Here is a 20063-nt window from a genome sequence, read left to right on the forward strand (position 1 = left end):
GAACGAGGGACTGGGGAGCACCGGCACGGGCTGGGGGGGCACTGGGGCGGTCCTTGCCAGGTTTGTGGGGACTGCTGCTGGGCAGTGGCTGACCCCGGGGTGGCCTGGGTGGGCGGAGAGGAGGCCGCGTGCCCCGTCCTTGCCCCGGGGCTCAGCCAGGGGCTGTGTGCCCGGACAGTTGCCGCCGTGTTTTGTCTCGGTTCCTTCCCTCCTTTGTTATCGCCCGTCTGCCCCCTCTGGTTTATGTGCGAGTTCCCTTCCTCCGATTGTCAGAAATTTCTTTTTCACTGTGTGGGCAGGAGACAGATTTTAACTGTCTCTATTTTCTCCCCCCTCTCCCTCTTTTTTTAAAATTTCGTTTTATCCCCCCTCCCCCTTTCCTTCCTTCCCTGCTCCTCTCGTCTCTCCTTCCCCTCTTCCTCTCCCCTCCCTCCGTTTTTTCCCTCCCTTCCCCACGGCTCTTTTCCTCCCTTTTCCATTACAAATCATGTCTCTGGAATAACCGTCGGCCGGATCCATGCTTCTGTCTCCAGGTAAGCGATGCCCAGCGGGCTGGTGGCCCTGGGCCAGCTCCCTCTCGCTCTCCCAAAGTCCGCGGGGACATCGTGTGTCCCTTCCCCCCCCCACTCGCTGCTACCTGTTGGGGACGGCCGGGAGACGCCAGTTGGGGCTGTCTCCGTCCTCCTCCTCCTCCTCTCTCTGAGCGATTCCCGGTGGACACCTCCTCCCCTCCCTTCTGTCTCTGCCGCTCTCCGGGATGCGCGGGGCTCCGAGGATGGAGCGCGGGGGAAGGAGCCGGCGGCAGCCAGCGGCCACAGGTGGGTTGTGCCTGGGGAGCTCGGGGGGCTGCAGCAGCGCTTTGGGACGGCACCCCAAGTTTGTAGCCCCGCTCCCGGTTTTTCCGATTCCCGAGGTTTCTGGGGTGTGGGGATCGGCTCTCGCAAAGTTTGTATTAAGGGAGCCTCGGCTCTCTGCTGAAGGTGGTTTGGGGGGCTGGGGGTCCCGGGGGACCCGCCACCCTCGGAAGGATCGTGTGTAAGTGGGGCCATTCCGGGGGCTGCCCACCCTCACACCCCAGTGCGTGAGTGGGTGAAGCCGGATTGAGGTGTCACCCCCCTCTCTTTCCCTGCCTTGAGCGCCCTGGGGAGCCCTGGCTGGATGCAGGGTGGCACTGGGCTCGTTCAGCCCCAGTCCACCTGCCCTGCCAGCCCAAGGCTTCCCAAATGTGCGGGATCTCTTTCCTCCTCTCCTCTTCCTGCCCTCGGCAGCCAGTGCTCTGTCTCGTGCTGTCTCCCTGCACCCCGTCTCCTCTTTCCGTGGGTCCAGGTCCTGCTCCCGAGTGCCTGGGTGTTGCTGGTGACAGTGATGAATGAGTGGGGTCCTAAATCAGGGTTTGCTTGCCTCGTTGTTCCAGCTCTCCCAGCTGCTCTTGCGTTGCAGAGCGTGTGTTTTGGTGCTCGTGGCTCCTGCTGGCTCCTCGCGCGGCTGGAGCGGGGCCAGGGATAACTCTTCCCCCACGATCCTGGACTGACAAGCGCTACCTGGACCCTGCACCACGCTGTGTCCGCCACGGGCCGCATCCCCCCGCGCCCCCGGGGTGGTCTCACCCTGCTCTCTGGGCTTGGTCCGCGCTGCAGATGGGGCGGTCTGGGCTCGGGATGCCGTGGGATGTGGTGACACTCTCGGCTGGTCCCGATCCACGGCTGGGCTGATTTGGCAGAGGAGGCAGAGCATCACGGAAGGCACTGTCAGCGGGATGAGCCATGCACTCGCAGCCTCGGCTGCTGCTGCCGGCAGCTTTGGCAAGGCTGGGGCACATCCAGCACCCGCTGAGTGACTGGAGAGACCGAGTGCCATCAAAACGAGAGGGGTTTGGAGGGCTTTCCTTCAGCTCTGCCTCCCCAAAGCATTTATGCAGCACGGCAGGTCTCTGTGCCGGTGGGCTGAGCTCCCCTGGATGTGGGGACTGCAGACAGGGACTACAGGACTGGGAGGTGGAGGAGGTGGTGGTGGCATCAGGCCTTGGCATTGCGCTCCCCTCTGGTCTCTGCTGCTGCCTGGCTCAGTTTCTTTGCTCCTCAGCGGTCCTGGAGTACCTGGAAAGTTTGTTCGCTGTAGTTTGGGATGCATTTGCATCCCTTGAGCACCTGGGGGTTTCCTCCTCCTCTGCTGCCACACAGGGCAGTGCAAACCTTTTGCCGGTGGGAGGCTGAGTGAGAGCACGGCCCAGCCCCGGTGCACCTTGGCACCTCTTTTGGGCAGGTGACAGGTTGGTGGCGAGGCAGAGTCTCCCTCTGGCTCACCCACGCTGCTGAAGGCACTAGTGGGGACCTGAGCATGTGTGTGAGATCTCTGGCAGGCAGTTGTGCCTCTGACCCCATGCAAATAGCACTGTCCCGTTGGCCTTGTGAGGCTGCAGCCCCCCGTGCCCCATCCCCGGCGTGGCTGAGTCAATGCACCCACCCACTGCATCCAGTGTGTGACTCACAGGCTTTTCATGTACTGGTGTGAATCACTCACAGCCACATCGATGACTTTAGTGACAGCTGAAAAGAGAAATCAGTCCCCCCAGCACTCCTCCAGCACCTCTGTTGCTGCCAGATGGGTTCCTTGCTCCCAGTGACCCAAGAAAACTTCTGCGAGTGGCGCTCTGGTGATGGCAGCCGGAGTTTCTACTCCTTCCTGCATCCCGTGGTTGAATGGCTCCGTGGGTGCCACCGAGGATGCTCGTGGCTGGAATGGATGGGTGGACACTAGGGTGATGCAGGCAGGGGGGTGGATCTTCTGCCTCAGTGCTGAGGAGGCTCTGCTTGCTCTGTTGGGGTGAGTCTGGTGCTGTTCTGGGCCACTTCCCTCGGGGCAGGGTGTGTTCTGGGCCGGTTCTCCCAAGGCTGTTCCACTTCCCACCTCTGTCTCTCCGTGCACCACATGTGGCGATGAGGAGCCCAGTGCAGGGACCCCGCTCCTGCCTCTCCGCAGCCCCTGGGGTGCAGCAGGGCTGCCTGAGCCCCAGCGGGAGCAGCTGGTGATGAGCAAGAGCTGTCAGGAAAAGAGCCAGATCCCCCCCATGGCTTCGGCTGCTCCTCTCCGCGGTGCTGCTGGCTGGCAGATGGTGGCGGCCAGCAGCTCGGCTGGTGGCTGGGATGCTCTTTGCTGCCCTGCCAGAGCCCGGGGCTGTGTCTCCGCTGGCTCCCCTGGGGCCGGAGGTGCCGGTTTGCGCACAGGGAAGAGGGGCTCGGTAATTAACCTCCCCGGGGATCGCTGTCTGTCACCTTCCTGCCTCTGCCGGAGGCAGCCCAGAGAGGAGCCTGGGGACACTGCCTTCTCCTGCCTCCCCGGGCAGGGGTCCCAGGCCATCCTGCATCCCTCCCCAGCCTTGCTGGAGGTTAGCGGAGCATCCCTGTGTCCGCACTCAGGCAGTGTGTTCGGGAGGAGATGATAAATAAATCCTGTGCCTTGCAGCTCCACGGAGCTCCAGGGAAGGCACAGCCAAGGAGCAGAGGGGATCAGACAGGCTTCCCAGGTGCCTTCCAGGTCCCAACCTGCCCCTCGTCCATCTCCCGCGTCTTTTCCATGCTGCTTTGCTTTATCCCTGCCTGTTGCTCTTGCAAAAGCTCTTCCTGCCCTTCCCTCCCCGGTGCCGGCTCCCCACCAGCATGTCCCCTCCTTCCTTCCTGCTCCCTGCGGCTGAAATGAAGTGCTGGAGTATTTCAGGGATGTCAAAACATACCATTAGTCACGGGCGTGAGGCCTCGTGCCCAGGGAGAGGCTGCTGAGCTCTCTGTCAGGCTGAGAAATGATCAGGGCAGGCGGGAGCCCAGGGGCTTGGGGGGCAAAGGCTTTGGGCTTTCTCCCTTTCTGATACCTCTGGCATCATCCTGACTTTACTCTGAGCAGCAGGCTGGGTCAGATGTTCCCTGGCATCAGTTGCTCCACAATTCCCCTGTGGTGCTGGGATATGGCACCTGCAGAATGAGGGGCTAGGTTCCCCCCCTGCTTTTCTGGGGAAGGGATTCTCCCCAAAAAATCCCATGTCAAGGCGACCCTCCAGTTGTGCCCAGCTGTGTTATTTATTGGCTCAGAAGGGTTGTTTTTCCTCTCTTCGGCAGAGATGTGTTGTCTTTAGGGTTTTTCATGCTGGGATACGTGCTCCCTGCTTCAGAGGCCGCCTTGTGTGGATTTAGATCCAATATTGGCTTTTCCAGGCACTTGTTTAAACAAAGCAGCACGGGCACCGAAACATCTGCTCCCTGTGGAGGCACCGAGCCCTGCTGCTGCCCAGTTTGCCGTCCACAGGCATCTGTGCTTCCCAGCCTGGTTCAGGATTATTGTTCTATTTCTTTAGTGCCAAAACACTCGATTTCCTTTCATTTCACATGCAGATAATGGGCGATCCTGCTAAAAACACCCCGAGCTCCTGGTGCGCAGCGCCTGCCCCCCGGCATCGGCGAGATGCTGGAGACGTCTGAGCCTGATCTCTGCCGGAAAGGCAGCAGAAAGCTCAAAGCTGTCAGGGGGAAGGGGCTGAGCTGCATCTGCTCCCGTGATTCTCCAAGGACTGCTGCCTATAAATAAGCACAAACCAGCTGGAAAGGTGCCTCAAAGCACAGAGGTGTGGGCAGAGCTGAGCCTCACCCCTGCCAGCACATCCCTGGAGAGAGCCCATTAAGCTGTGGCTAATATTTTTGTGAAGTTTTCTGCTTCAGCAAAGAGCATTTGCATTCTCCTTGCCTTGTTTTTCCAAGCTGTAGGCGGAAGGTGGGCTTTAACCCCTTGTTACCCTGGCTCCGTCTGCTTCGTGCCCTCCCACAGGAACCAGCGCAAGCACTTTCAGCAAATGGGTCTGTGCTGGGTGCCCTGCTTGGCGTTGAGGCACCGTGTGTGGTTTTTAGAGGTGAGTGCTGGAGGGTGGAGGGCTCTGTGTGAGCTGGCACTGCCAGCAAAGAGCCCTGGAGAGTGTAGGCAGCGATCCTGCTCCCAAAAATCCAGGCAGGGTGCCTGTGCTTCCCTGCCTGCTCTGGGTTTCCATGGGGCTCATGAGGCGATGGGAGCACATGGTCAGTGCTCCAGAGAGAAATTCCATCTCTGGTCTGCACTCGGGGCATGGATCAATTCCCGGAACTGGGTGGGAAAGACGCAAACCTCCCCACTCCTGCCCTCCAGCATCTGTTCTCCAAAGCCGTGGTGTGCTCACTGAGGCTTCCCAAGCAGGGCTGGGAAATCATACCCAGTTTAAAATTAATTAAACCAGGTCCTTCAAGGAAAAGAGCACCTCCTGTGCATGTTCCCATGTTCTGGATGAGCCCCACCACGGGTCAGGGTGGTACCTCCATGTTGGTTTCGAGATGAGTTTTAACTGAAACCTCGTGTGCTGACTGTGCCTGAGAAAATCAGGCTGTAACTAATGGGAGTCACTCAAGATGGTGGCTAATTACTGTGATTAACTGAGCAGCACTTTGGGCCACTCTTCCTCCTGCTCTGCCTCTCATCCTGGCCCCTGGGGAGTGGCTGCAGCAGCCAGGGAAGGATCACACTGCTTATCTGGGGGATTGGGAGGGGGTGCACAGCCCCCAGCTGTGGGGTCATCTGGCTATCTCTGAGCCTCTGCTTTCCCTAAAAATAGGAGTTTTTCTCTCTGGAAGCAGCTGCTGAGGGGAGTATTGTTGCTGTGGGCATGGCTGGAGCTGGGACCCTTCTTGCGGTGTGATACAGGGTGAGAAACTCCATCTTAAATCTTACAAATGTGAGCTGCGGCATATGGGACACGTTGGGAAACAGGGGCCAGCCCTTGGGTTTTCCCCACCCTGTTTTCCTCTGAGGGATTTTTCCCTGCGATGGGGTCCTTCCTTCAGTTCTGCCCCATTCAACGATGGCTTTGGATGCTTGATCATGGCTTACTAAGCAACCTTTAAAAAGCCTTGTTTACAAAACCTGTCCCTGATGCGAAGTGAGTCTGGTTCCGTGGGCTGCGCTCGCCGGCTCCACGCGAAATGTGTCACTTGCACCGAGCGTTATTTTTAGAGCTGAGGTTTGCAGAATGTAAAGGCTGGGCAGGTTTTTCCAGGGTGTCAGATTCCTGGGAGGAGGAAGAAGGGACTGGGTTGATCTCTTGCTCTGTGGCAGTGCGTGGTGGCGGCCGCTTCACCAGTGTCCTCTGGTGCGATGGTGCTCACGTGGCTTTTCCACATCTATGTGGGCATTTGTGGATCCTTTATGTGCCTCTCTACTTTTCCTCTCCTTTGGTCCTCCTTGCTCAGTGTTCAGTGGCATTCCTGCCTCCCCATCCCATCTTTGGTGGCTGGTGCTGCCCTGGAGGCTGCTCTAGGTCTGGGGTCTCTCCACCAGGGCTGGCTGCAGTGCAGCCCTGCCTGTCCTTCCAGCCCTTTTCCTTGCCTGGGAGCAGCTGGACTGTGTCCAGGGTGGGTTGGGATGGACGGGCAGCAGGAATGGGCTGGATGCCAGTTGGTTTGGAGCTGGATGGGCACAGTAACCCTGTGGGAAGCTGGTCCAGGCAGGAGAGCTTTGCTTTGTCAATGTCCACCTTCACACCTGCCTGTGCAGCTCCTCCCTCTCCTTCCAGCCTGCTTCTGGTCCAGGCTGGAAAGCCACCACTCTTGCACTCCGTGCACCAGGAGAGCTGTTGCCTGCTCTCCTGTAAATGCTCTCCTGCTCCCTCTCTCTGGGCGCTGAGCTCTGGGAGAGGCTGCTTCCCCTTCCAGCCTGACTTGTCCATCGCCTCTGTAGATCCTGGGGCACCAAAAGCGCTGCGGGGTCTTGGAGCACTTTGCAGTGTCACAGGGGGTGAGGAATGCCCTCAAATGCCTTTGGGTAATGCTGAGCAAGGAGAGGAGGAAATCAGCTCCTCAGGGTACAGTGTGGTGATCCAGGGAATCCACAGACATCCCACGTGTTGGACCAGGGTGTGGTCTGGTGACCACAGACAGGGATGTCCCCAGCCTTGGAAGCAGCAGCTTGGTTGAAGTTGAAATGTTTCTGTAGGGTGACGCTGGTTTGCACCAGGCAAAATCATGAGAACCAGTAAAAAGGCTGAGAAGAGGGTAGAAGCTTTTAAAATGTCCAGATTTGATGGTGTGTGCCAGAACAGGAAGTTGAAGGTTTGGAGGCTTTAGGTTTGAAAGCCATCTTTTAAATCTGGTCCTGTTTTTCTTGTGGTGGATGTGATATAAAAAGCAAAATTGAAATGAAGTGTGTCTGCTGTGTTGGACTAGACGGTTTCCACCAGACAAAATGACTTTTTTTCTTTCTTCTCCTCCCTTCTTGGCACTTTTTACCCCCAGCAACTCCTGGAGCTGACATTCTTTGCTCAGCAGATCTCTCCTGCCCTGTGGCCGGCTACCACCCGCACCCTGGGCAGACAGCACCTGTGTGTGGTATTAAGATCATGCAGGGAGAATTTCTCACTCTGTTGCAGGATTTTACCCTTCTGCCACTGAGCTATGGGCCAGGCTCTTGAGCTGGACCTTTGGAGTGGCATTTCGCTTCTCCCAGCATTGTGTGGCCAGCTTACAGCTGGCCAGGCATGCTGCAGTGTGCCCTGCCTGCTTCCTGTGCCAGTGCCTGCTTCCAGCCAGCTGCCAAAACTCACTCGGTCGCTGCCATGTCTCACTCGACTCACTTGTGACTGTCGTGACTTTGTTTTAGTCACTTTGTCTGTTGTGCTCATGCAGGGAGCTGTTAGTGTTGCTCAGAGGGTTTATTAGCCTTGAAGCTGTCGCCTATTTCCTACTTGTTATTCCAGGTATTTAATTGTCTCTTTGCTCCCTGAGAGCTGGAGCTTGTTTTCCCTGAGTCCCTCAGAAGGAAGGTGGTTTTTCAGCTTCTGCCTCGGAGATGGAGAGGGCTTTGGTGTGCCTGGGGCTGTGGCTGTGGTGTGGAGCCAGGCTCTGACCTGGCGCTATCCCTTGCTGGGATTTTTGGATGACTGGAGCTCGCCCAGAGCAGAAGGTGTAATCTGAATTAATGTTTTAATTACGCTGGTCTCTTCCCCAAAGCCTGTTCTCTTTGTCTTGAATTCATGAAGCTCTTGCATGTGCTCTCGCACTTTCCCTGCTCCCCTCACCGTGCAGCTCGTCCTGAGATGCTCTCCCCCGCAGGACCAGGAATTGCTGCCGGGGCTGAGGAGCTGCTCGTGAAGAGCAGGAGGGGGGAACTCGGGCTCCATCCCACTGGCTCTCCTCCTGCAACCTCTCTGCCCCAAACAGGCAAGTTTCCAGGCCCAGACTTCCCGAAGAGGTGTTGGGTAACAAGGTGGGAGCTCCCATGCGTGGATCTCCAAGGCAGTTTCTCCCAGGGGTGCAGGGGATGGGGTCCAGGGGAGGTCGTGATGCTTTCCCCTCAGAATCCTGAAGGCTCCTCCTACCACGGGGGGACAGGGACAGGAAGGGGGCTCTGGGATTCTGGTGTTTCCCCGTGCCTGGGAGAGGGGAAAGGAGGGGCGTGCACCTGTATGTGTGACACTCCAGCCCTGTCACCCTCAGGGGAGCGTCCCACCCGCAGTGCCAGCGGAGGAGAGCTGCTGCGAGGTGATGAGAAGAGAAGCTGGAGCTGCTCTGATGGCTTAAATATGTATTTTACTAACAGAGGCTTACGCTGTGAATGGAGTGCCAGCAGCAGGGGCAGAGTCAAAGTGAGGATTTAAAATCAGGTTGGGTAGATAGGAGAGACAGCTTACGGTGTTTTCATCTCCCTCTCTTGTTCATCAGTTCCCTTAATAATTCAGGTGGGGGGGATTTAATATTAAACAGACCAGACTTGGCATATAAGGGGAATGTGGCTCCCGGAGCTACAGAGTACGTACTGAGGCTTGACAGTTCTTCTTTCCAGGTGATATTGGATTCTTGCTATTAAACACAAGTACCCTACACCAGGAATTGATCACCCTGTCTTGCAGCACATTATTATTATCGTCGCTTTATGGGATTGCACTGAGAAATGTCTCCATCTGCCCAGGTGATGCTGCTTTGCTGTGATGGGCTAACTCACACTGGCACGTTGGGGTGGGAATAACCTCCCCATCCCCTGCCTCGACTTTAGGGGCTTCTCTGGAGCTGGACTGGGTGGCTGTGGCTGCAGAAAGAGGTGCTGCCTGTGTGATTCTGGTGCCTTGGTGCACATCGTCAAATCGCCCGGGCTGCCGGTGGCTGTTGCTGTCCCTCACTGTGAGGAGTAGACAAATCACCTCCCTCGGGCCACGCGTGGTTCCCAGCACAATATATAAAAGCTGTCTTGGAGTGTTGAATGTGTTTCCAAAGGACTGGAGGGTGTGGGTGACTTGAAAAGGTCTCCTCGTGTCTTGGTTGCATTAAATGTCTTTGGGTTTTTATCCCTTTTCTCCCCTTGTTTTGGGGCAGATCTGTAGTTTGGTAGATTCAAAGGTTGAACGCTGAAGGCTTTGGGCTGCTCCTGCTGTTTCCTTCAGCAAAGGAATGTAAACATTGCACTGGGATATAGAAATGTGTGAGGGTTTTAGTCTGTCGTCTAAAGAAATGAGCTGAAAAACACTCGCTCTTGTATTAGCTCTTAGCTTCTTGTATTAACTTTTTCAGATCTGTTTTCTGAAACTGGGGACAAGGAGGGAGGACTGGGAGTGACTTCTGGTCCAGCCCTATTTTGGCTGTGCAATGTTTTACTCTGGTGGCCTCTCGTGCTTGGTGGAGCTGAGGATGCTGTTGCCTCTATCTCATCTTCTGTTGCCTCTATCTCATCTTCTGAATGCCAAATAACTGCATTTTTCATCTCTTCTCCAAACTCACGTTTTTCCACACCATGCTTCTTTGCTGGACCCTTCAGTAAATCAGCAGCTTGCTTGGTGTGTGTTTTCCTGAAGCTTCAGTGGCTGGGGCTGCTTTGGGAATTGTCAGGTACTGCTGCTCCTCTGGTTCTGAGACAGGATTGCATCTCCATGGCACGGTGCCTTGGGTTGGGCCAGCCCTTCCCTGGAGCGAGCTGAATTTTCCCTGATTTTCTGCCTGCAGACCCCAGGGTTTTCATAAATAACCAAAGCATCATTAGGTTTGCAGGGTCCCTCGGGCACGCTGCGGTAGATTGGGATGGCACCGTGGCTTTAGCTCCGTGCTGGGACCTGGGGGCTGAGCTGGGGCCGGAGCATCCCCGCCCTGGGGCCGGGCTTGTTTGGGTGCTGCAGACGGGAAGGAGCAGGGGCGGCACCACCGCAGCCCTCCCCGGCCTGGGATGGAGTATGCTGGCAAAACGCAGGGAGAAATCCCGCAGGGAAGGGGAAGAAGAGCTTTGTCCAGCCAGAACTCCGCGGCTCTGCTGCCCACCCGCGCCTGCCTGTGCTGCGGGGGGCTGTGGCCCTCCCCGGTGCGGGATGGGCTGTTGGTCACATGCCAGCGACATTGGTCACCCTGGGGCCAGGGGGACGGTGCCGGGGGAGCCGTAGGTTAGAGCCCGTTTTTAACAAGCCAGAGGGGATCCATCCATCCAGCCTGGCGTGCTGGGTGGCACAGGGTCCCAGGAAACCACGAGGGGCGGGTGGGGCACACCAGCAGCTCCCCCTCCTGCTCCCTGGGAGTGTAGTGGGAGAGAAGGGCTCGCTGCCCGAGGCTTTCCTGGATGGGCCAGAGCTGGCCCTGGGGACGCTGAGCAGCTCCGTGCAGGTTTGCTGGGGGGCCGAGCCTCTTGTTCCCTGCTGTGCCCCGTGTGAGCAGGCACTCGGCACAGGAGATGTCCGAGAGCTGTGCGTCAGCCTGGTGGGATTCAGTGGTCCCTGGAGGAAGCCCAGCAACGAGGGTGAAATCAGGCCACTTCTGCTGGGTTCAAGGTGAACCCTCATCCCTGCCACTCCTCATTAAGTCCCATCAGGTGACAGCCTGGTGGCTGCACGCTTCCTGCTCTCCCGAGGCAGTGTGGGGCCAGCCTGTGTTTCCATGCCCTGCTGTGGACCTGGGGGTGAAAGAGCAGGTTTTACTTCTCAAATAATGAGCTGCTGCAGTGGATGCTGAATTGGATGGCAGCAGCGACAGACCGTGGTTGCTGTTGTCCTTTTGTCCACAATATGTTGTTATGGAAGTGGGTTTTCCCCCTCCTCTTCCTTTCGACTTAATTTGGCATTTGTAGCACAGGGGAGTTTCTGGGAGGCTGCTTCTACTACAGGTTTTTTTTTTTTCCCCTTGCTACAGTGGCTTTAGAAATTTATCACTGCTCTGATTTAGGGCTTTTTTTTCTTCTATTATTATTTTTTTTCCTCCTGGCATATGGAAGTAGCAAGCTTGGAAAAAATGCAATCCGTTAGCCATTTCAAGCAGGCTCTACGTACACGGGGCTCCACGTCTCGCAGCAGGCTGAGATTTTTAGAAACACTCAGTACTGGCCTCGTGTTACAGCTCCTGTGGGATGTGGAAAGCACCCAAACCTCTTTGAGATGCATTGCTTGGTGTGTAGCATCCTCAGTCAAGGCTGTGTGGTGGGGTCTGTGCTGTGGTGCTTTGGTTTGCAGGTGGGGTGGGAAAGCCTGGAGGCAAAGGGATCTTGACCCAGAGGTGTTGGCTCAGCTCCTGGCAGTTTGCTGGGACTCTGTGGGACACCCTTGACTCTTGGAAGTGAGGTCAATACCTGGGCTTGCTCTTGGATCCCCACCAGGCTATGGGGTGGTTCAGCACCCTGGTTGGAGATCCAACGTGGCTGGAAAGAGCCTTAAATCACCGTGGATTATTCTTGCTTCCAAACAGCTTCTCCAGAAGGGTACCTTGGGTGCCAAGGCTTTGTTGAGTCTTGTGCCTCCCGGCACTGCAGGGCTGCTGACAGCTTGGGAAGCTCTTTGCAGGCGGCTCGACACTTTCCTTCGGCACTCGCTGGTGCTAACAAGCTTTGCTGCTGAGCTTCTGGGGCCAGGTTTCCTCTGCAAAATAAACCTGAGCGTGGTAGAAATGAGCCAAGATGCAGCCTGTGTGTGCAAGGCTGGGGATCCATCCCGAGGGGCTGCGGGGCGTGCCTGGGAGTGGGCGATACGTGAGGGATCTGCTCTGGTCTGTATTGGGCTGGCCCATGTGTAGCAGCGGCTTTAGCTGGAAGGCGTCAGTGCTCTGGCTCAGGGGTGTTTTTGGAGGACATGGGGCAGATTTATGTCTTAGGGTCCAACAAAGCATGGGAAGAGCAAAGTTCTGGACACAAGGCCTGCTTCCTCCCTGTTGGCATGTTAGAGCTGTTCACTCACAGGAAAAAGGACCAGGACAGACCTGCTTTCCTGAACCCGTGGCTGCCCCATCCCTGGAAGTGTTTAAGGCCAGGCTGGACAGGGCTTAGAGCAACCTGGTGTCCCTGCCCATGGCACAGGGGCTGGGACAAGATCATCTTTAAGGTTCCTCCCTTCGTTGAGGCTGATGATTCCATGGGCCCCGGTGCAGTGATGAGCCGAGCATTGCCTGGGGAAGGTGACAGGGCTGTGTGGCTCTGGGGCAGAGCCTGTGAGCAGCTCTTGCAGCTGGGGAGGCAAAAAACTCGGCCCTGGCAGCCACTGCTTTAGGGGAAGCTTTGGTTTCACTGGAGGAGCCTGGTCCTGGCTGCAGGGCTGACCCTGTGGACCCTGTGCCCAGTGCTGAGAAGTGGGATCCCATCTGGGGCATGCACAGGCTTTGAGCACCCCAGGTTTTCAGCATGGGACTGTTAACAAATTGCTGGCCCTGTTTTTAGGGACTGTCCAGCCCATTTCAGGCAGAGGGGAGGGTGTAGAACCCAGAACACAAGAGTGTAGTATTCCCAAACGGTGATTCTGTGCTGGAGTTTTAACACACCCCAGGCAGACTGACAGGCCCTGGAGGGAGACTGGAGCCCTCCCAGGGGGTTCAGCTGGCAGCCGACACACAAACAAGGTTTGAAGCAAGAAAATGACCTGGTTTAAACCCGAGATGTTGTATGGGAGTCATGTATCCGTGCCAGTCTGGGAAGGGTGGATGTGTCAGCGTGGTACCCTTCTGGGAGGGATGGGTTTTGGTTGCTGCCACTCTGAGCTGTGCAGGTGGGGGCTGGGGGCCGTGAAGGATGATTGCTTGGTTCTCCCCGTGCTGCTGGTGCTCTGAATCCTGCCGGCAGACGGTGGATGGCTGGCATGGGGAAATCAGTGGCGTGAAGCTATTTAGGAAGGAGTGAGTGGGCAAGAGGAGAGCGAGGGGGAGTGACGCTGCCAGAAATAGCACTGCCTGCTGCTGAGGGGCTGGGAGCCAATGGGCTCTGCTGGTGTCCAGTGTGGGGGTGGTGGTGAGCACAGGGCTGTGCTGGTCAAGTGGGCAGTGTGGGATGGCTGTGCCAGACAACTGGGCAGTGCCAGCTGGCCGAGCCCTGCCGGAGGAGAACCCTCCTGGTGTTTGCAGGCTGGGTGACATACGCCATCAGTCTCACACTGCCAGGCCTCTGCCATCCCGGAGATGTCTCAAACTTCCAGATGGCAGTTCCCAGGTGTAAAAAGAGCTGAGTGTGTGTAGCCTGTGGAGGAGCCTCGGCTGGAGGAGCCTCTCCTTCCTGGAGACGGAGAAGGATGGTTGGGGGGGGCCACCAGCAAGCAGTCACCACAGTGTGAGGGCTGATGTTTGCAAATACGGTGAAGTCCAAGCTCCCAGGGCACGTGCTGCTGCAAAAGGACCAATTCTGTGATGGAGTTAGGAACTAATTGAGCTGTGGGGCATCATTTCAGCAGGGAGATGGAGCTGATGCGTGGAGCAGTCAGCTTGGGTCAGAGCAAAGCTCCTTCTAGCTCCCTGCCCGGGCTGGCTGCTCAGCCAGGACTGTGGAGAATGCTGCGCTGGGCTGATGCACGTCTTACATAAGGAGTGGTGTAAGAAAAGGGATGTACATTGCTTTTTTCCTGCAGGATCTTTCCAGGCTCCAGCCATCAGCAGCGTGAGCTTGGAGGTTGGGGCTAGGCTGTTATTCTTGGCTGTGCCTGCCCTCCTCTGCTCCGTGAATTAGTCTCATCCTTAATTTGAGCTCATTTGCACCACGCTTAAGGGTCCCACAAAGCAGCTCTCTGTCAGGAAGGTTGCTGTGGCACAAATTATTCTGAGAAACGTGCTCCAGAGGGATGGAACAGCAGAGATGAAATAATGCCACGAAGAGGAGAAGGAGGGAAGGCAAGCGCGGCTCAATGCCAGCGGTTGTAGTGAGCGAATAAAAGAAGGGAAAGCGGAGCTGGATGAGCTCCTGTTGAAAGAAGAAACACTGAGAGGAGGAGAGGGAGCCCGATGATAAGACAGTGGCTCTGGTCCAAAGGGAGGTGCTGGAACTGCTGGCTGGAAGGAAGCAAGGCAGATGGTGGGCGATCGGCACTGCTGTGCCTGTGGCACGGAGCGGGAATTGGCATCAGAGCTGGGGGCAAAGCTGTGTCACTGGAGGGAGAAGAGGCCACTGATGGTGGCTGGGGTCCAGCTGGGTGTATCCAAAAGAGCAGTGCCTGCAATGCCAGGTGGCTTCCAGAAGCACAACCCCTTCACTTGGCACCTTGGCAAAGCATTGAGGCTCATGTCCAGGCTGCCTTAGCCCACGGCCCTCTGCAGGGTCCAGCCTTTGGCAGCCAGCCTTTCCTGAGGGATTTGGTGGTCTCCCTTGAGCAGGAGAGGGGCCCCTGGCACTTCCTGGGAGTGTGTGCATTGAGTAGGAGGTGAGAACTGGGTGCTTGCTGGGTCAGGTTATTAGTCCTCGTGGAAGAAGCAGGACTGCTGAAATGTTCTTTTTAGCTCCACAATAACATTTATTTGTTTTTCTCCCATCTCCCAAAGTGTGGGAGAAACTGGGCTCAGAGGATGAGCTCTGGGGGTGTGCAGCAGCTTGGAGCGGCTGAGGATGGCAGGAACAGGGAAGGATGGGGAATGGGAGGAAAGGAAGGGGCTGGTCCAGGCTGTTGTCCCTAAGCAGCAGTGTGTCCTGGGACATGCTTTCCTGAGCAGCAGGGAAGCTGGTTGCTTGCTGAAGGGTCCTCAGGGTCTCATTTGTGTATGTGTGATGTTGCCAGGCAAGAAATTGCTTTTTATTGTCCATTTGTCCCATCGCTAGAGCCAGGATAAGGCAAATCCACTCGGTTCTCTGTGGTGTGTGAGGTGAACAGGGCCTGGGTGAAGGAACAAATGAAAACCTGGTTTTCCTCCTCAAAGGTGGAATCAGGAGGGTTTTGCTCTGTTTACCAGGGATTTAGGGCTCTGCTCTGTCCTTATGCTTGTGGCTGTAGCTGCTGGTGAGGACCCTGCAGTGGAGGATGCATACACAGCACATGCTCTGCATGGAATTCTGGAATGGTTTGGGTTGGAAGGGACCTTAAAGATCATCTTGGTCCAGTCTCCCCTGCCAAAGGGAGACCCCTTCCATGAGGCCAGGCTGCTCAGAGTGGCTTCAAACACTTCCAGGGATGGGGCATTCACAACTTCTCTGGGCAACCTGTGCCTCACCACTGTCACAGGGAGGAATTTCTTCCCCCCCAGGATGGCAGGACAGACTTTTATCCCCTTCCCTTCTTCGCCATGCAATTTGTTCGAGGGATTGTCTTCGTTTTTGCACAAACAATGAGACCTTTTCAGCGACTCTTTGTGCATAGTGGGAGCAGAAGTCAAAGACAAATAAAGCCTGCTGTTGCTCACCTTTGCAGCATCCCTTTGTTTTCCCCTCTCAGGGCTGCTGTGAGTACTTTTGCCGGGAATCTGCTATTTCCAGGATGGCATAATTACCTGTGCGGGTCTATTAGGCACTGACACACATTGAGGTGTGTGAGTCACCTCAGTCAAGGCACCGCTGGAAGTGAGAGCTTGCTCTCCCTGGCTTTGCCAGGTTAAACATCGGTTTCGTGGCCACGGGATGCTGCCCCCTGTGATGCTGCAATCCGAGCTGGGTGTCCCTCCTGCCCCATCCCAGCTCCTGGCTAAGGCAGGTGTTTTTGGAGAAGCCATAAGCTGGAGCATGAACCCAGAGCTGGGATGAGTGCTGGCGATGCCCGGGATGCGGCGAGTGCCACTCAGGGTGGGGACAGCCCTCTGGGGAGCCCAGAGTGAGCAGCTCCCAGGTCTCACAGTCACCTCTCCTGTGAGAAGTGCCTGAGAGCGCTGGGGTTGTTCAGCCTGGAGAAGGGAAGGCTCTGGGGAGACCTTAGAGCCCCTTCCAGTGCTAAAAGAGGCTTCAAGAGGTTTGGAGAGGGTCTTTTAAGAAGAGCACAGAGTGGCAGGACAAGTGGGAATGGCTTCACATTGACAGAGGGCAGGGTTAGATGGGATATTTGGAAAAAATTCTTCCCATGGCAGGGTAGTTCGAACTAGAGGGGCTTTAAGGTCCGTTCCAAACCAAATCATTCTGTGATCCTGGGACCACGTGTGTTCAGCCTTGGCACGAGCGAACAAACGATTCCCAGGGCAGGGTACAGGAGAAGTGAGGGCTTCATGCATGGTTCCCTATTTTTCCTTCTGTATCTACATCAAATCCTCTTTACGTCTGTGGTTTCAAGCTGACCTGGGTTCCTGATGTCCCTCAGCAGCAGCAGTGCCCTGCTCTCAGCCCCTTCCTCCATGCTGCCTCCTTCCAGGTGCTCCGGAACAAGGAGCCAGGGTTCGCTGCCTTCTGCCAGCAGTTCTTCCCAGAGGCTGCTCTATTTATTTTTAAAGCATTTTCTTTCTCTGTTGCACAGCAACTTCCAACACACCCTGGCTCATGCGGGCAGCGCCTGCTCCTCTTCGTACTTTGGCACTTCTTCAGCTGCTTTAGGGCTCAGGGAGATGGGGACTGATGCTGAACTCGGATGTCACGTGGGTTCACTTGTCCCCTTTGAGATGTGCCAGCTCAGGCTGAGTTACCAGGCTTGGCAGCACTGCTTCCCATATTCCCATTCCTTGGGTGTGGGAGCAGCCGAGGTGTGATGTGCAGAGTCAGTGCTGCTGCTGTGCACTAAAAAAAATATAGATTCAGGCTGTCCTCAGGGTGGTGGGGCTCTGTCCATGGCTACCTGCATACGCTGGCTCTCAGATGCAGGGAATGGTGGGCTGGGATGTGGAGAGACTGCTCTCCCTGTGCCTGTGGCTGCTCAAGGGGACAGTTTGAGGCCCATGAGCTCAGGGCTGTTTCCATGCCTCTGCTTTGCCTTGTCTGTGTGCCCTGTGCTGGGGGATGACCGGAAGCCCTGGACAGCCTTTCCAAGGAGAATCCCCTCATGATGGGAGTACAGGGAGAAGGGCAGCGTAGTTCTGGAGGGATGACAGCCTGTACTCTTAAGCAGGAGCGGAGATAATTCCTGGAGGGTAGCCTGGAAATTATCTTAAGGAGTCCTGGCTGTGCCCTTCTTTGGAAAGCAAACTCCTGAGGGCGCGCTCTCTGGCTGCGCTCAGCGCTGCCGGGTTCCGGGCGCTGCCGGCGCGTGGATCACGCTGGCTTTCCCATCCTAGGCTATTCCTATTGCCAAGCCTGGTCCCTGCTGTTTGCAGAGCTGCTCCCACCGGAGCAATACCTCTCCCCTGCTGGGTGGAAGAGCTCATATGAGGAAGGGGAGCGCTGAGCTGTGCTAGGCATCGTCCCTTGTTCCCAGTTCCTGCCCGCGGTGGATGGTACACACCCCTTCAGGTCTGTGTCTGCCTTTGCTCTGCTCTCCTGGGGATTTGGGATGCTGATGTGGAGCTGGAATTGGGGTGGCAGGTCGTAGATGAGATGGATGTGTGATGAGGGCTGTCTTGCCTGGAGCTGCAGAGACCTGCCTGCCCTGCAGGCAGGGCTGCAGGGAGAGGGGGTGAGATGAGACTGTCTCAAAGGCGGTGCTGGAAGAAGTTTGGGCATTGGGTTGTTTGTCAGGATGGGTGTTCCCAGCGACTGTGCCTGGTTCTGCCCCTGTGTCAGGCCAGACAGCCCTGTCTCTCACTGCCACCCCAGCAGGGATGTGCCTGCCCATGCTCTGAAGGCATCCTTGGCGCTGGGGTTCGCTGCCTGCAGCAGCCCTGAGGTCCTGCTCCCCGGCAGTCTCCGGCTCTGTGTGCTGGAGAAGTGCTGAGCTCTTTGACGTACATTTATATAAATAGTAGTGGTGTTGTTTAACAGTTGCTCTTAAAGGAGAGATGAGATAATTCCATGTTTTGATATTCCTAAAGCTGATGCCCCTGGGAGTGGTGCTCTGTAGGAGGGCTCCTGTATCTGGGGCTGTGCTACCCGAGGTGAGCCCTTGTACCCTCAGGGGGCTCGCTGGCCTCGGAGACACCTCCTGCCTGGGATGGGGCCTGAGCAGCAGCCTAGCTCCATCCAGGCTCCACTCAGCTTTTCCTGGGAAGCAGAAGCGGTGCTGAGCCCTGAGGAGGGGCCTCTGCTGCCGGAGCATCACTCCAGCTGTGACAACCCTGGCGTGGTAGAACAAAAGCTGTTTCCCAGACAAGAGGTTGTCTGATGTCTGCTGCTGAAGCTTCTCCCAGCCTGAAGCAGCTCCTGGGTGCTCCAAGCTTGGCTCTTTCCTCTGTCCAATCTTTGCAGGTGTTCCAGTGGTCTTTGTTGTGTTGTTTTGCTGCCGCAATGGCCCAGAAAACACTGTGTAATATACGAGTGGGTGATGAGAGAGGAATATATTCTGAGCCAAGTGGCCGGTCTTTGATTGCACCGTGTCTCTCTGTCCTCAGCACACTGGCACATGGGATGCTGCCTTCCCGACCCTCCCATTTTGGTACATTTGGCCTGACTCTTTCACCCACACCTTTTGCTGTGTGTGGGACTGTCTGTGCAAGGAGCCTTTGCCTGTAAACATCTTCCCTCCTTCCTTCCTTCCCTCCTTCCTTCCCTCCTTCCTTCCCTCCCTCCCTCCCACCTTAAGTCCCTCTGTTACCGGTGTACAAAGCTCCCAAGCCTGGAATGCAGCCCTGGCTCTTGCTGGGTCCCAGGGATGCTGGGAGTGGCTCTTCCCAGCAGAGCCACTGCAAATCTGCCAGTGCTGGGGGCTATTGGAGGGGGGTTTAATCCAACAAACTTTTCCCCAGTATCAAATGACTCGACTAAAAATAACCCCCTGGCCAGCTGGCTCTCACAGCCACCACGCTGCACAGCCCCAGCACCCGGTGCAAGATGGGCTGGAGCACCCAGGGGGGCCCAGTGCTGACCCAGGCAGGGCTCACCCACCACAGCATCCATGTCACTGCGAGGGGAGGTGCACGTGGCAGGAGAGGAAAAGGCCACGAGGATGAATCAGTCGCTCTCGCAGCCCATCTGTCTCTGTTTGGAAGGGCCCCACGCTGAAATCCTTGTGAGCGCTCGGAGGTTCAGTGCTCTGCTTTTCCACGCAGCGTGAGCTCCCGGCTTGTCCTTGGAGCAGGGACTGGTAATTAGCAGCTCAGGGCAAGCGGGGCTCGGTGGAGAGAGGCTCTTGATTGTCCTGGAAACCAAGTGGCCCCCGTGGCCTGGGGAGAAGCAGGTCAGTGAGTCAGAGAGAAGGGGAGGCAGGGGCCAGATTCGGAGCATCCCTGTGCTTCGGGAGGGATGGAACTGGGCCAAGATACCTCAGCCTGTGAGCTCGCAGGGAGAGCAGCCAAGACGGGGGGAGACATCTCCTGTGGGCTGGTGAAGTGGAGAATCCTTGCCTGACTTGGGGTGTCCCCAAGGTGCTTGGGAGCAGCATCCTAGATGCTCTCATATAGATTTATATTATATATATATATATATAGTATCATACATGTTTTTCATATGTATGTATTTAACAGCTTCTTGGTCTGATGCTGCTGTCAAAATCGCCCCCCCAATCCCCAGGGAAGGCTGCTGGGGTGCTGAACCACGCTTGGGGGGCTCCAGCTGCTTTGTTGGCCATGGACTACAGCACAGCCAGAGTTTGTCCATCCTGCCCTGTCCGGGAAGGGATCTCTGCCGCCCTGCTCTCCTGGGGCTTGTGGCAGTGCTGGAGCTCAGCATTGTGGTGCTGAGCCCTCGGGCTGCCTGGGGCTCAGCCCTGTGGAAGCACAGTATTAAACCTCTTGCTTTAACTCCAGGGGTTTTGGTAAAGGTTGTTCAGATAATGGAAGCAAAGAGCTCACCCAGCGCCTCAGGTGCTGAGCGTAGTTATTATGGTAATACATCGTGAGTTGGCTAAAGGCTTGATTGCT

At 56.5% G+C, this 20063-nt stretch overlaps 1 protein-coding gene across 9 annotated transcripts in view; it reads left to right on the plus strand.

The window, feature by feature from the left end:
* Window positions 1-445: 445 nt before the first annotated feature.
* CACNA1E (calcium voltage-gated channel subunit alpha1 E) overlaps window positions 446-20063 on the plus strand; it is a 129650-nt gene continuing 110032 nt past the window's right edge. For 3 of the 9 annotated variants that reach the window (XM_042033759.1, XM_042033754.1, XM_042033762.1), the window contains exon 1: window positions 449-533. The gene's annotated coding sequence lies outside the window, so the exon portion shown is untranslated. Of the gene's footprint in view, window positions 534-20063 lie in introns of all 9 variants that reach the window. The other 6 variants (XM_042033753.1, XM_042033755.1, XM_042033757.1 and 3 more) reach the window with 4 other exon arrangements.

The sequence above is a fragment of the Corvus kubaryi genome, unplaced genomic scaffold (assembly GCF_017639235.1).
Source record: "Corvus kubaryi isolate FWS band 111438036 unplaced genomic scaffold, C.kubaryi_AGA036_p1.0 37361, whole genome shotgun sequence".
Classification (NCBI taxonomy): Eukaryota; Metazoa; Chordata; class Aves; order Passeriformes; family Corvidae; genus Corvus; species Corvus kubaryi.